This window comes from Bufo bufo, chromosome 6, assembly GCF_905171765.1.
Source record: "Bufo bufo chromosome 6, aBufBuf1.1, whole genome shotgun sequence".
Lineage (NCBI taxonomy): Eukaryota > Metazoa > Chordata > Amphibia > Anura > Bufonidae > Bufo > Bufo bufo.
The window spans coordinates 423,625,201-423,638,536 of record NC_053394.1 but is presented as its reverse complement, the minus strand read 5'-3'; positions in this window follow the sequence as shown (position 1 = coordinate 423,638,536).

Genomic DNA, 13,336 nt, shown 5'->3' with positions numbered 1-13,336 from the left:
GACTTCAAAGATCTTCACCCAGGATCTCTATTGTGGGGGGGAGGACTGCCATACCGTGGCCCGGGGGTCACCCTTAGGAATCCGGCTTTGGGGACATCTGGGGATGCTTAGAGCGAGGGAGAAGAGCCTATTCTCGCGTAAGCAATTCTGAAAAATCTATGTCTAGGATAGATCTGGCCCTAATAAATGATAAATATATGAGTTATGTAAAATCGATGAAATATGAGGCCAGGTCTCTCTCGGACCATGTACCTCTCTCTCTCCCTTGAGCTATGCACGGCTTATAATAAAGATATGGTAAGACCCCCATTTAGATTAAATCCTTACTGGTTGTCGGTAATGGATAATCATGAATTAATACAACAGGAAATTGATCGGTTTTGGGAGATTAATGATAATTCAGTTAAAACCCAAGTAGCGTGGGATGCATTCAAGGCCTTTATGAGGGCGATTTTTGCTAGTAACATCTCTAAGTTAAGGAAAGGCTATGGTATTAAGGAGAAGGCTTTAAAAGAAGCAGCAACATCAGCCATGAATGACTTTTCTAGGAATAAGATAGAAGAAAATAGAAAAGCCATGCAGAATGCAAGTCAAGCATACTCTGATGTTTTGCTTGATAAGGCCCATCAGAGGTTATTCTTTAAGGGTCAAAAATATTTTTGTGAATCAGGTCGTCCGGGAAAACTATTGTCGAGGGGATTTCCAATCAAGAAAAAAGAAAAAATGATAGATAACATCCGTCTGACAGATGGTAGAGTTGTTGGGGATCAAGAGTGTATAAAGGGGACTTGTCTCGAACATTTTTCAGATCTATATAAAGCAGATAGTAATATTACGGATGAAATGATGGACTCCTATCTGGTCACCATTTCTTTTCCACTCTTTACAGACATTCAGAGGGAATCGCAGGAGGTGGATTTTTCCTTACAAGAAGTAGAGACTGCACTTAGGGCATGTTCTGGAAACTCCTCCCCAGGGTTAGATGGTTTTCCATATAAATTTTATTGTAAATACTAGACATTAAGCCGGTTATAATAACGGGCGCTAGTACAGTAGTGTATTAACATTAGTAGAAACAGTCTATATTAAATAGTAAGATCATTTAACCACATTGTATTTCTTGAATTGATCTATTTGCTCGTTTTTTTCTTTGTTTTTCAGCCTTTCTTTTTTTGATCTTTTCTTGCTGACTTGACTGTTTCTCCAGGAGAATTTGGTTATGTAGGGTTTCATTATCTGTGTCTTTTGTCCTACTTGATGTGTCCTTTTTTTTGGGTTGCATGTTGTTAGTAAAAAGTCCAAGTAATATAGGCTTGTACTTTTATAATTTACAATATTTTCTCTTACTGTAATACTGACTTATATGTAGCTGTAATATGCGTCACTGGCACTGACTGCTGGCACTGTGACTGGTGGCTGATATGACTGCCACTGACTGGTGGTGCTGAGACTGCAGCTGATGGCTGAAACAGCTGGCACTTACTGGTGGCTGAGACGACTGGCAGTGCCACGTGGTGCTGAGACTGCTGTCACTGTGACTGGTGGCTGATACGGCTGGCACTGACTGGTGGTGCTGAGACCACTGGCACTGTGACTGGTGGCTGATACAGCTGGCACTGACTGCTAGGACTGACTGGTGGTGCTGAGACTGTGGGCACTGTGACTGGTGCCTAAGATGGCTGGCACGAACTGCTGGCACTGACTGGTGGTGCTGAGACTGCAGCTGATGGCTGAAACAGCTGGCGCTGACTGGTGGTTGAGACGACTGGCAGTGCCACGTGGTGCTGAGACTGATGGCACTGTGACTGGTGGCTGATACGGCTGGCACTGACTGGTGGTGCTGAGACCACTGGCACTGTGACTGGTGGCTGATACAGCTGGCACTGATTGGTGGTGCTAATACGGCGGGCACTGTGACTGGTGGCTGATACGGCTGGCACTAACTGGTGGTGCTTGCTGAGAGCACTGGTTCTGTGACTGTTGATGCTGAGACTGCTGTCACTGTGACTGGTGGGTGATACGGCTGGCACTGACTGGTGGTGCTGAGACCACTGGCACTGTGACTGGTGGCTGATAGGGCTGGCACTGACTGCTGTTACTGTGACTGGTGGCAATGATTGATGGCTGGCAATTATTGCTGGCACTGATTGGTGGTGCTGGCTAATACTGCTGGCAGCAGCTGCAGTGTGTATCTGAGAGCAATTTCTGACACTGTGCATGTAATGGCGGCGCTTCTTATGCACTCTGCTCCAACTGACACCACACACCATAAGAGGCGGTTATTGGCCAGCGGCGCAGTTGTGGGGATGGTGTGATTGGACGGCTCCATGCTGTGGGCGGTCCGTACAGCGTGTGGTGCGCCGTGTGTATATTGGCTAGCGCAATTGTGGGCGGTCCGGGCGGCGACTTTGATTGGACGTCCGCGCTGCTGTGGGCTGTCCGGGCTGCATGTGATGCGCCGTGTTTTTATTGGCCGGCGGCGCGGTGCTTTGGGCGGTCCCTGCTGTGTGTGTGTGTGTGGAGTGTGTGCTGATTGGTTTGTGCGCCGCGCATGCACACTTCATTAAGGCTACTTTCACACTGGCGTTTCAGGGTCCGCCTGTGAGATCCGTTTCAAGGCTCCAGTTTAGCCCCAATGCATTCTGAATGGATGCGGATCCATTCAGAATGCATCAGTTTGGCTCCGTTCTGCCTCCATTCCGCTGTGGAGGCGGACACCAAAACGCTGCTTGCAGCGTTTGGGGTCCGCCTGGCGGTGCGGAGCCGAACGGATCCGTCCTTACTTACAATGTAAGTCAATGGGGACGGATCAGTTTACATTGACACAATATTGGTGCAATTGTAAACGGATCCGTCCCCCATTGACTTTCAATGTAAAGTCAGGAGTCCCTATTAATATACCATCGGATCGGAGTTTTCTCCAATCCGATGGTATATTTTAACTTGAAGCGTCCCCATCACCATGGGAACACCTCTATGTTAGAATATACCATCGGATTTGAGTTAGATTGTGAAAACTCAGATCCGACAGCATATTCTAACACAGAGGCGTTCCCATAGTGATGGGGATGCTTCAAGTTAGAATATACTAAGAACTGTGTACATAACTGCCCCCTGCTGCCTGGCAGCACCCGATCTCTTACAAGGGGCTGTGATCCGCACACTTAACCCCTCAGGTGCCGTACCTGAGGGGTTAATTGTGCGGATCTCAGCCCCCTGATCGGGTGCTGCCAGGCAGCAGGGGCCAGACCCCCCTCCCTCCCCAGTATTAAAAGCATTGGTGGCCAGTGCGCCCCCCCTACCCTCCCTCCCCAGTATTAAAAGCCTTGGTGGCCAGTGCAGCCCCCCCCTCCCTCCCTCCCTCCCCCCCCTCCCCAGTATTAAAAGCATTGGTGGCCAGTGCGGACCCCCCTCCCTCCCTCCCCAGTATTAAAAGCATTTGTGGCCAGTGCGCATCGCACAGACCTGTCACTTACCAGTAGGAGGTGCGCCGGCCGGCCACAGACAGCGCATGTAAATATAAGCTAAGTAACCATGGCAGCCAGGACTGCAGTAGCGTCCTGGCTGCCATGGTAACCGATCGGAGCCCCAGCGATTAAACTGGGACTCCGATCGGAAATGCTGCTCCGCTGCCACCAATGATGGGGGGGGGAGGGGGGTTGTTAGCCTGTGGCCACTGCCACCAATGCTTTTAATACTGGAGAGGGAGGGGGGCCGCACTGGCCACCAATGCTTTTAATACTGGGGAGGGAGGGAGGGGGGGGGGCCGCTCTGGCCACCAATGCTTTTAATACTGGGGAGGGAGGGAGGGAGGGGGTCCGCACTGGCCACCAATGCTTTTAATACTGGGGAGAGAGGGGGGTCTGGCCCCTGCTGCCTGGCAGCTCCCGATCAGGGGGCTGAGATCCGCACAATTAACCCCTCAGGTGCGGCACCTGAGGGGTTAATTGTGCGGATCACAGCCCCCTGTAAGAGATCGGGTGCTGCCAGGCAGCAGGGGGCAGTTATGTACACAGTTCTTAGTATATTCTAACTTGAAGCGTCCCCATCACCATGGGAACGCCTCTGTGTTAGAATATACTGTCGAATCTGAGTTTTCACGATCTAACTCAAATCCGATGGTATATTCTAACATAGAGGTGTTCCCATGGTGATGGGGACGCTTCAAGTTAAAATATACCATCGGATTGGAGAAAACTCCGATCCGATGGAGTGTGTGCTGATTGGTTTGTGCGCCGCGCATGAGCTCTTCACTAATCGGCACACACGCATCGGACAACAGCCCTGAGCATGTACACAGGGCTTTTATTAGTATAGATAGGGAAGTCATTCTCCCTAGTTTATTGAGGGTATTCACTGACTCATTGAAAGATGGGACCTTGTCGGATTAAATGGCAGAAGCTGTAATAATATTAATATTGTTAAGGATCCCTTGGATTTGGGATCATATAGACCTATATCCTTACTGAATACTGATGTGAAGCTTCTTTCAAGGATTCTGGCTACAAGGTTCTCCAAGGTTATTCCTTCAATTATACACCCAGGCTAGAATGGGTTCTGTAACGGTACGCCTAGCACCCCGACCGGGTACCTCCGTCGATATATGCTCCTAGGGCTTCCAGACGACTCCAAGCACTCCACTTGACACCGTACGCACTGCAGACCCCACGAACCGCCGAAGTTTGGTTGGGGTCTCACCGTCCTCCACCCACGCTGGACCCAAGACTGGGCTTCAGCTTCCAGTGGGTGAACCTCTCCTACATCCAGGAAGCAGGAACCATGAACAAGCTCTTACAAGAGCTTATAATCAGGGGAGTATTGTGATATAGCAATCCCCAAGAGTGTAGTTATCGCATTCCCCAAACATGAGCCAAAACTTCATGAAGGTATAAAAGCAACCACTTTATTCTAACACACAAGCATTTTATACACATCTTCCAACAAGGTTACCACCCACAGGGTTAAAAACAGCCAATCACATGCATTTACAGTATTCAAACCTCCCCAGCAATTGTACACAAAATCCCCTTCCCTGTGTCTGTAACGCAATCAACAAAATACAATGAGCATTGTCTGAGATGCAATTAACTAACACAATGAGCATTGTCTGAGACGCAATCCACAATACAATTACCAAACGTAATGGACTAACTTGAACCCTGGTCTAATTCGTGGGGGTGAGAGTTCAAGTTAGTCCAAGTCCTTTGTGAACAAATGAGGCCTGGCTGATGAGAGGGCCCATAATCCTGGGGCGAGGCTAGTAGCCAGGCCCCTCAAAAACACAGTGGTGAGGTTGGTTTCGCCACAGGTTCATTCCAAACAAGGGTACCCATTATAATCTTCATATTATTGCGAACATTCAGACTCCCAGGGGGGTCTTCCGCTCCATCCTGTCCTTGGATGCTTCAAGGCCTTTGACAGGGCGGAGTGGAGATTCCTCTGGAAGGTTTTGGGTAGGATGGGCTTTGGAGAAAGATTTATAGATATGATTAAATTGTTGTATAGATCTCCCTTGGCGAGATTGAATATTTATGGGACTTTGACAACGAGTTTTGCCTTCAATAGGGGTACTCGCCAAGGCTGCCCCCTCTCCCCATTGTTATTTGATATTTATATTGAGCCCTTAGCCTTGACTGTTAGGCAGGACTCTAAGATTGAAAGGTTTGGAACAATGGGAGTGGAGGACCGTATTTGTCTATACGGGGACGATGTCCTATTTTTTATAGATCATACTAATACAACACTTCCAAGACTCATCCAAATTGTTAACTCTTTTCTTAAGTTCTCAGGTTTAGATATCAACTGGTCAAAAACCACTCATGCCACTAGATATGTTTGTACTCTCTACTGAGGGAATTCTGAGTATGTTGAATGTTTCTGATTCTTTTCAATATTTGGGTATGATTATATCTCCCAAGATTAAAGATTATCTTCAGCTTAATTTGATTCCATTATTAACTAAACTGAGGTAAAAAATTGGGATATGGCTCCATCTTCCTTTATACCGAGCTGATAGAGTTTCCTTGGTCAAGATGGTGATTTTACCCCAACACCTCTACATCCTTAGGAATTCCCCTATATGGATAGAGGATACGTTTTTTAAGCTTGTGGAGAGAATTATTAACGATTTGTTGTGGGGAAGAAAGCGGGTAAGGCTTAAATTGGAATACTTATACAAGCCATTGGAATAGGGAGGATTGAATCTTCCCAATTTCAAGGGCTAAATTATAGCAGGGCAATTCTGGTTGAATCGTGAATGGGAGAAAAGTGTATTGTGTACTACCTTGGTGAGGAGATCTTCGTATAACAACATATTCACATTGTTGGAATTGGGGCAATTGATTAATGGGCAATAGGAGTATAGAGAGGCCAAAAAGTTACTATCTTAAGCATAGGATACTATTAGACGATGGCAGGGAATAAAAGGATCTCGTCAGTGTACTCCCCTCTAGTGTAATCTTCAACTACAGGCCTTAGATAAAATAGCCGAGGACCGGTTTTGGCAAAAAAATAATATTTTATATGTTACACAAGGGGTGAAGAATGGAGAGATACTTCCGTTCTCGGTGTTAGCACAAAGGGAGAATATGGATGGTTTGTCTTGGTTTAGATACTTTCAGATACGTTCGACACTTAGTAGTGTAAAGAATAAATCACTTTTAGAGATAGATACTTTCACTTTTTTTAAATGATTTGATAGGGAATTTAGATCATTTGTATAAATTATTACTAAAGGCACTATTTATTAACCGCCTCCGGACCGCCTAACGCAGGATCGCGTTCCGGAGGCGGCTCACTCAGGCACACATATATGCGTCAACTCGCGAGAGGTGAGATTTCCTGTGAACGCGCGCACACAGGCGCGCGCGTTCACAGGAACTGCAGGTAATCGAGTGGATCTGCAGCCTGCCAGCGGCGATCATTCGCTGGCAGGCTGTAGATCCTATTTTTTTAACCCCTTAAAGGTATATTAGATGCTGTTTTGATAACAGCGTCTAATATACCTGCTACCTGGTCCTCTGGTGGTCCCTTTTGCTTGGATCGACCACCAGAGGACACAGGCAGCTCTGTAAAGTAGCACCAAACACCACTACACTACACCCCCTGTCACTTATTAACCCCTTATTAACCCCTGATCACCCCATATAGACTCCCTGATCACCCCCCTGTCACTGATCACCCCCCTGTCATTGATTACCCCCCTGTAAGGCTCCATTCAGATGTCCGTTTGTGCAAAACACATACGGACGTCTGAATGGAGCCTGACAGGGGGGTGATCAATGACAGGGGGGTGATCACCCCATATAGACTCCCTGATCACCCCCTGTCATTGATCACCCCCCTGTAAGGCTCCATTCAGACGTCCGTATATGTTTTGCGTATCCACGGATCCGCAAAACACATACGGACGTCTGAATGGAGCCTTACAGGGGGGTGATCACCCCATATATACTCCATGATCACCCCCCTGTCATTGATCACCCCCCTGTAAGGCTCCATTCAGACGTCAGTATGTGTTTTGAGGATCCGCGGACCCACGGATCCGCGGATCCGCAAAACACATACGGACGTCTGAATGGAGCCCTAGACTCCCTGATCACCCCCCTGTCATTGATCATCCCCCTGTAAGGCTCCATTCAGACGTCCGTATGTGTTTTGCAGATCCAAACACCGCGGATCCGCAAAACACGGACACTGGCAATGTGCTTTCCGCATTTTGCGGATCCGCACATTGCCAGAACTATATAGAAAATGCCTTTTCTTGTCCGCAATTACGGACAAGAATAGGACATGTTCTATAGGCTCTACAAAAAACGCAGTGTTCGCCCGATCAGGCCTGATCTTGTGCGCACACTTGCGTTCAGTCCGCCCCACCGCCCCATTTTTTTTTCTGATCACTGCAAAAACACCCTGTAAAATCGCTGCGGCGCTATAAAAAGATCACTTTTGAGGGGCATGGCGAGTTCATAGAAGATTTATTTTTTTTGTCACAAGTTAGCGGAAATTTTTATTATTTTTTTTTCTTACAAAGTCTCATATTCCACTAACTTGTGACAAAAAATAAAATCTCACATGAACTCACCATACCCCTCACGGAATCCAAATGCGTAAAGTTTTTTAGACATTTATATTCCAGACTTCTTCTCACGCTTTAGGGCCCCTAAAATGCCAGGGCAGTATAAATACCCCACAAGTGACCCCATTTCGGAAAGAAGACACCCCAAGGTATTCGCTGAGGGGCATATTGAGTCCATGAAAGATTGAACTTTTTGTCACAAGTTAGCGGAAAGGGAGACTTTGTGAGAAAAAACAAAAAAAAAACAATTTCCGCTAACTTGTGCCAAAAAAAGAAAACTTCTATGAACTCGCCATGCCCCTCACGGAATACCTTGGGGTGTCTTCTTTCCAAAATGGGGTCACATGTGGGGTATTTATACTGCCCTGGCATTTTAGGGGTCCTAAAGCGTGAGAAGAAGTCTGGAATCCAAATGTCTAAAAATGCCCTCCTAAAAGGAATTTGGGCCCCTTTGCGCACCTAGGCTGCAAAAAAGTGTCACACATGTGGTATCGCCGTACTCAGGAGAAGTAGGGCAATGCGTTTTGGGGTGTCTTTTTACATATACCCATGCTAGGTGAGAGAAATATCTCTCTAAAATGACAACTTTGTTTAAAAAAATGGGAAAAGTTGGGAAAATATGTAAAAATACACCCCAAAACACATTGCCCTACTTCTCCTGAGTATGGCGATACCACATGTGTGACACTTTTTTTGCAGCCTAGGTGGGCAAAGGGGCCCACATTCTAAAGAACACCTTTAGGATTTCACAGGACATTTTTAACACATTTGAATTTCAAACTACTTCTCACGCATTAGGGCCCCTAAAATGCCAGGGCAGTATAACTACCCCACAAGTGACCCCATTTTGGAAAGAAGACACCCCAAGGTATTTCGTGATGGGCATAGTGAGTTCATGGAAGTTTTTATTTTTTGTCACAAGTTAGTGGAATATGAGACTTTTTTAAGAAAAAAAATAAAAATTTAAAAATCATCATTTTCCACTAACTTGTGACAAAAAATAAAAAGTTCTATGAACTCACTGTGCCCATCAGCAAATACCTTAGGGTGTCTACTTTCCGAAATGGGGTCATTTGTGGGGGTTTTCTACTGTCTGGGCATTGTAGAACCTCAGGAAACATGACAGGTGCTCAGAAAGTCAGAGCTGCTTCAAAATGCGGAAATTCACATTTTTGTACCATAGTTTGTAAACGCTATAACTTTTACCCAAACCAATAAATATACACTTATTGCATTTTTTTTTTTATCAAAGACATGTAGAACAATAAATTTAGATTTTTTTTTCTATAGAAATGTTTTTTAAAATTTTTTTTACAACTGAAAGTGAAAAATGACATTTTTTTTGCAAAAATTTCGGTAAATTTCGATTAATAACAAAAAAAGTAAAAATGTCAGCAGCAATAAAATACCACCAAATGAAAGCTCTGTTAGTGATAAGAAAAGGAGGTAAAATTCATTTGGGTGGTAAGTTGCATGACCGAGCAATAAACCGTGAAAGTAGTGTAGTGCAGAATTGTAAAAAGTGGTCTGGTCATTAGGGGGTTTAAGCTAGGGGGGCTGAGGTGGTTAAAGCACAATCACAAAGATAAAGGGCCTGGGGAGTTGATTGCCCAAGTATCCAATTAGAGGGATGGGGAAATATATTTTCGAATTTGAGTGTAATATCTCACAATTTTGATCACGTATTGGTGCAATTTGATATTTTGCATAGACTATATGTTACTCCCTTATGGCTTAATAAATTTGGATTAAGAGATAGTTCTAAGTGTCCACGATGTGATTCTCCTGGGGCTGATCATTTACATATGCTCTGGTCCTGTCCAGAATTAAAAGAATATTGGATGGCGATTAATAGATTTCTTGCGCATGAATTGAGACTCCCGATTCCATTTATGGTGGATATTGAGTGATCTCTCCAAGTTACAGTGGGATGCGAAAGTTTGGGCAACCTTGTTAATCGTCATGATTTTCCTGTATAAATCGTTGGTTGTTACGATAAAAAATGTCAGTTAAATATATCATATAGGAGACACACACAGTGATATTTGAGAAGTGAAATAAAGTTTATTGGATTTACAGAAAGTGTGCTATAATTGTTTAAACAAAATTAGGCAGGTGCATAAATTTGGGCACTGTTGTCATTTTATTGATTCCAAAACCTTTAGAACTAATTATTGGAACTCAAATTGGCTTTGTAAGCTCAGTGACCCCTGACCTACATACACAGGTGAATCCAATTATGAGAAAGAGTATTTAAGGGGGTCAATTGTAAGTTTCCCTCCTCTTTTAATTTTCTCTGAAGAGTAGCAACATGGGGGTCTCAAAACAACTCTCAAATGACCTCAAGACAAAGATTGTTCACCATCATGGTTTAGGGGAAGGATACAGAAAGCTGTCTCAGAGATTTCCGCTGTCTGTTTCCACAGTTAGGAACATATTGAGGAAATGGAAGACCCCAGGCTCAGTTCAAGTTAAGGCTCGAAGTGGCAGACCAAGAAAAATCTCGGATAGACAGAAGCGACGAATGGTGAGAACAGTCAGAGTCAACCCACAGACCAGCACCAAAGACCTACAACATCATCTTGCTGCAGATGGAGTCACTGTGCATCGTTCAACCATTCGGCGCACTTTACACAAGAAGATGCTGTATGCGAGAGGGATGCAGAGGAAGCCTTTTCTCTGCCCACAGCACAAAAAGTGCCGCTTGAGGTGGGCTAAAGCACATTTGGACAAGCCAGCTTCATTTTGGAATAAGGTGCTGTGGACTGATGAAACTAAAATTTAGTTATTTGGCCATAACAAGGGGCGTTCTGCATGGAGGAAAAAGAACACAGCATTCCAAGAAAAACACCTGCTACCTACAGTAAAATATGGTGGTGGTTCCATCATGCTGTGGGGCTGTGTGGCCAGTGCAGGGACTGGGAATCTTGTCAAAGTTGAGGGACGCATGGATTCCACTCAGTATCAGCAGATTCTGGAGACCAATGTCCAGGAATCAGTGACAAAGCTGAAGCTGCGCCGGGGCTGGATCTTTCAACAAGACAACGACCCTAAAGACTGCTCAAAATCCACTAAGGCATTTATGCAGAGGAACAAGTACAACGTTCTAGAATGGCCATCTCAGTCCCCAGACCTGAATATAATTGAAAATTCGTGGTGTGACTTAAAGAGAGCTGTCCATGCTCGGAAGCCATCAAACCTGAATGAACTAAAGATGTTTTGTAAAGCGGAATGGTCCAAAATACCTTCAACCAGAATACAGACTCTCATTGGAACCTACAGGAAGCGTTTAGAGGCTGTAATTTCTGCAAAAGGAGGATCTACTAAATATTGATTTCATTTCTTTTTTGTGGTGCCCAAATTTATGCACCTGCCTAATTTTGTTTAAACAATTATAGCACACTTTCTGTAAATCCAATAAACTTAATTTCACTTCTCAAATATCACTGTGTGTGTCTCCTATATCATATATTTAACTGACGATTAACAAGGTTGCCCAAACTTTTGCATCCCACTGTAAATTGACATAAATATAAAAAGATTCTTTTGAATAGAATACTGTTTTTGGCGAGACTTTTGATCTCTGGTTTTCACGAAATGTTCCAAATTTGAATACTTGGATAAATCTGGTCGATAGGGTTAAAAGCTATGAGAATGTCCTATATAAGGAAATAAATATCCAGGAGAAATGGACTAAGATATGGGAGGCTTGGAGTTTTTAACCTTTCTCGCCCCCAATTCTATGTCTCTTCTATGTCAATTTCTTATTATTTTCCAAATCTTTCTTTGCCTTTTCCCTATTTCTTGTATTAGAATGATAGAGGGTTTTGAGACGCATCGCAGGGGTAGGGAGGGGTTGGAAATGGGTGGCTAGGGGGAGGTAAATTAATAATAATTTTATGCTGTAATTTTGTATGAAAACGAGAATGGTGTGTACATGTTTTATTCTAATAAAGATATATATATATATATATATATATATATATATATATATATAAAAAGCTCTTCACCCAAGACCATTGAACAAACCCTAACATTCACAAGTCGAAACATAACAGTATCACTCAGTTCAGTAAACCTAAGCCAAATACTATGTAAATGATCAAGAACCACCGATTTCCTATTGCATAAACCTAAAAGAAGGTGCAAAGACACAGAAGAAACCTAAACCTATACACAGATATTATAGATCAGGCTGTGAGGGTCGAATTCATTCATGTGCACATTTGTTATATAGTTACTCATTCCTAATTACTTCAGTGATTAATTACACACATTGATAGTTTTTTAATAGTGTTTAACCTTTATGCTGCCAAAGATCTAGTGTGCCCTATGCATACTGCTTTTATGCAAACTACTATAATATTGCCTCCTATGTACAAGAATATAACTACTATAATACTACCTCCTATGTACAAGAATATAAGTACTATAATACTGCATCCTATGTACAAGAATATAACTACTATAATACTGCCTCCTATGTACAAGAATATAACTACTATAATACTGCCTCCTATGTACAAGAATATAACTACTATAATACTGCCTCCTATGTACAAGAATATAACTACTATAATACTTCCTCCTATGTACAAGAATATAACTACTATAATACTACTCCTATGTACAAGAATATAACTACTATAATACTGCTCCTATGTACAAGAATATAACTACTATAGGGGCGGAGCCTGGCTGCAGACCTAGCAGGACACATGTAGGAGAGCTCTCCTCCTTACCACTCTGCTAACTGGTAAATTCAGCGGTCTAATTTGCTCAAGAATGGGAAAAGTCGGTAGATATATACCCAGAGAGAAACCTGAAGTCAGCAAACCGGAGCGCGGTGCCTCAGATATGGATAAATATCTCAACAAGAAAACCACAGCTCCTGTGCCGGCCGGTCCTAAGATGGTGCTGCCGGAACTAGATGACTGGGGCAGGGATTCGGAGGGAGAAGATGAAGCTGCTGCAGAGCACACAGCAGGCCCCACATCACAAAGTGCTGCCCCGATATCCAGGCAGTTCCTGCAGCAGGCTTTATCAGCAGCCCTGGCCCCAGTGGTTCAGGATCTGCAGGAGATTAAAGCTGACCTGAAGCATATCGGCACGAGGGTGGAAACACTGGAAAGTAACCAGGCGTCCATCTCGAATTACATCAGAGCTGCAAGCGATCACACTATGGCTCTGGCAGCCTCACTGGACACTGCATACTCCCTCATAGAAGACCAGGAGAACCGGAATAGGAGGAAAAACCTC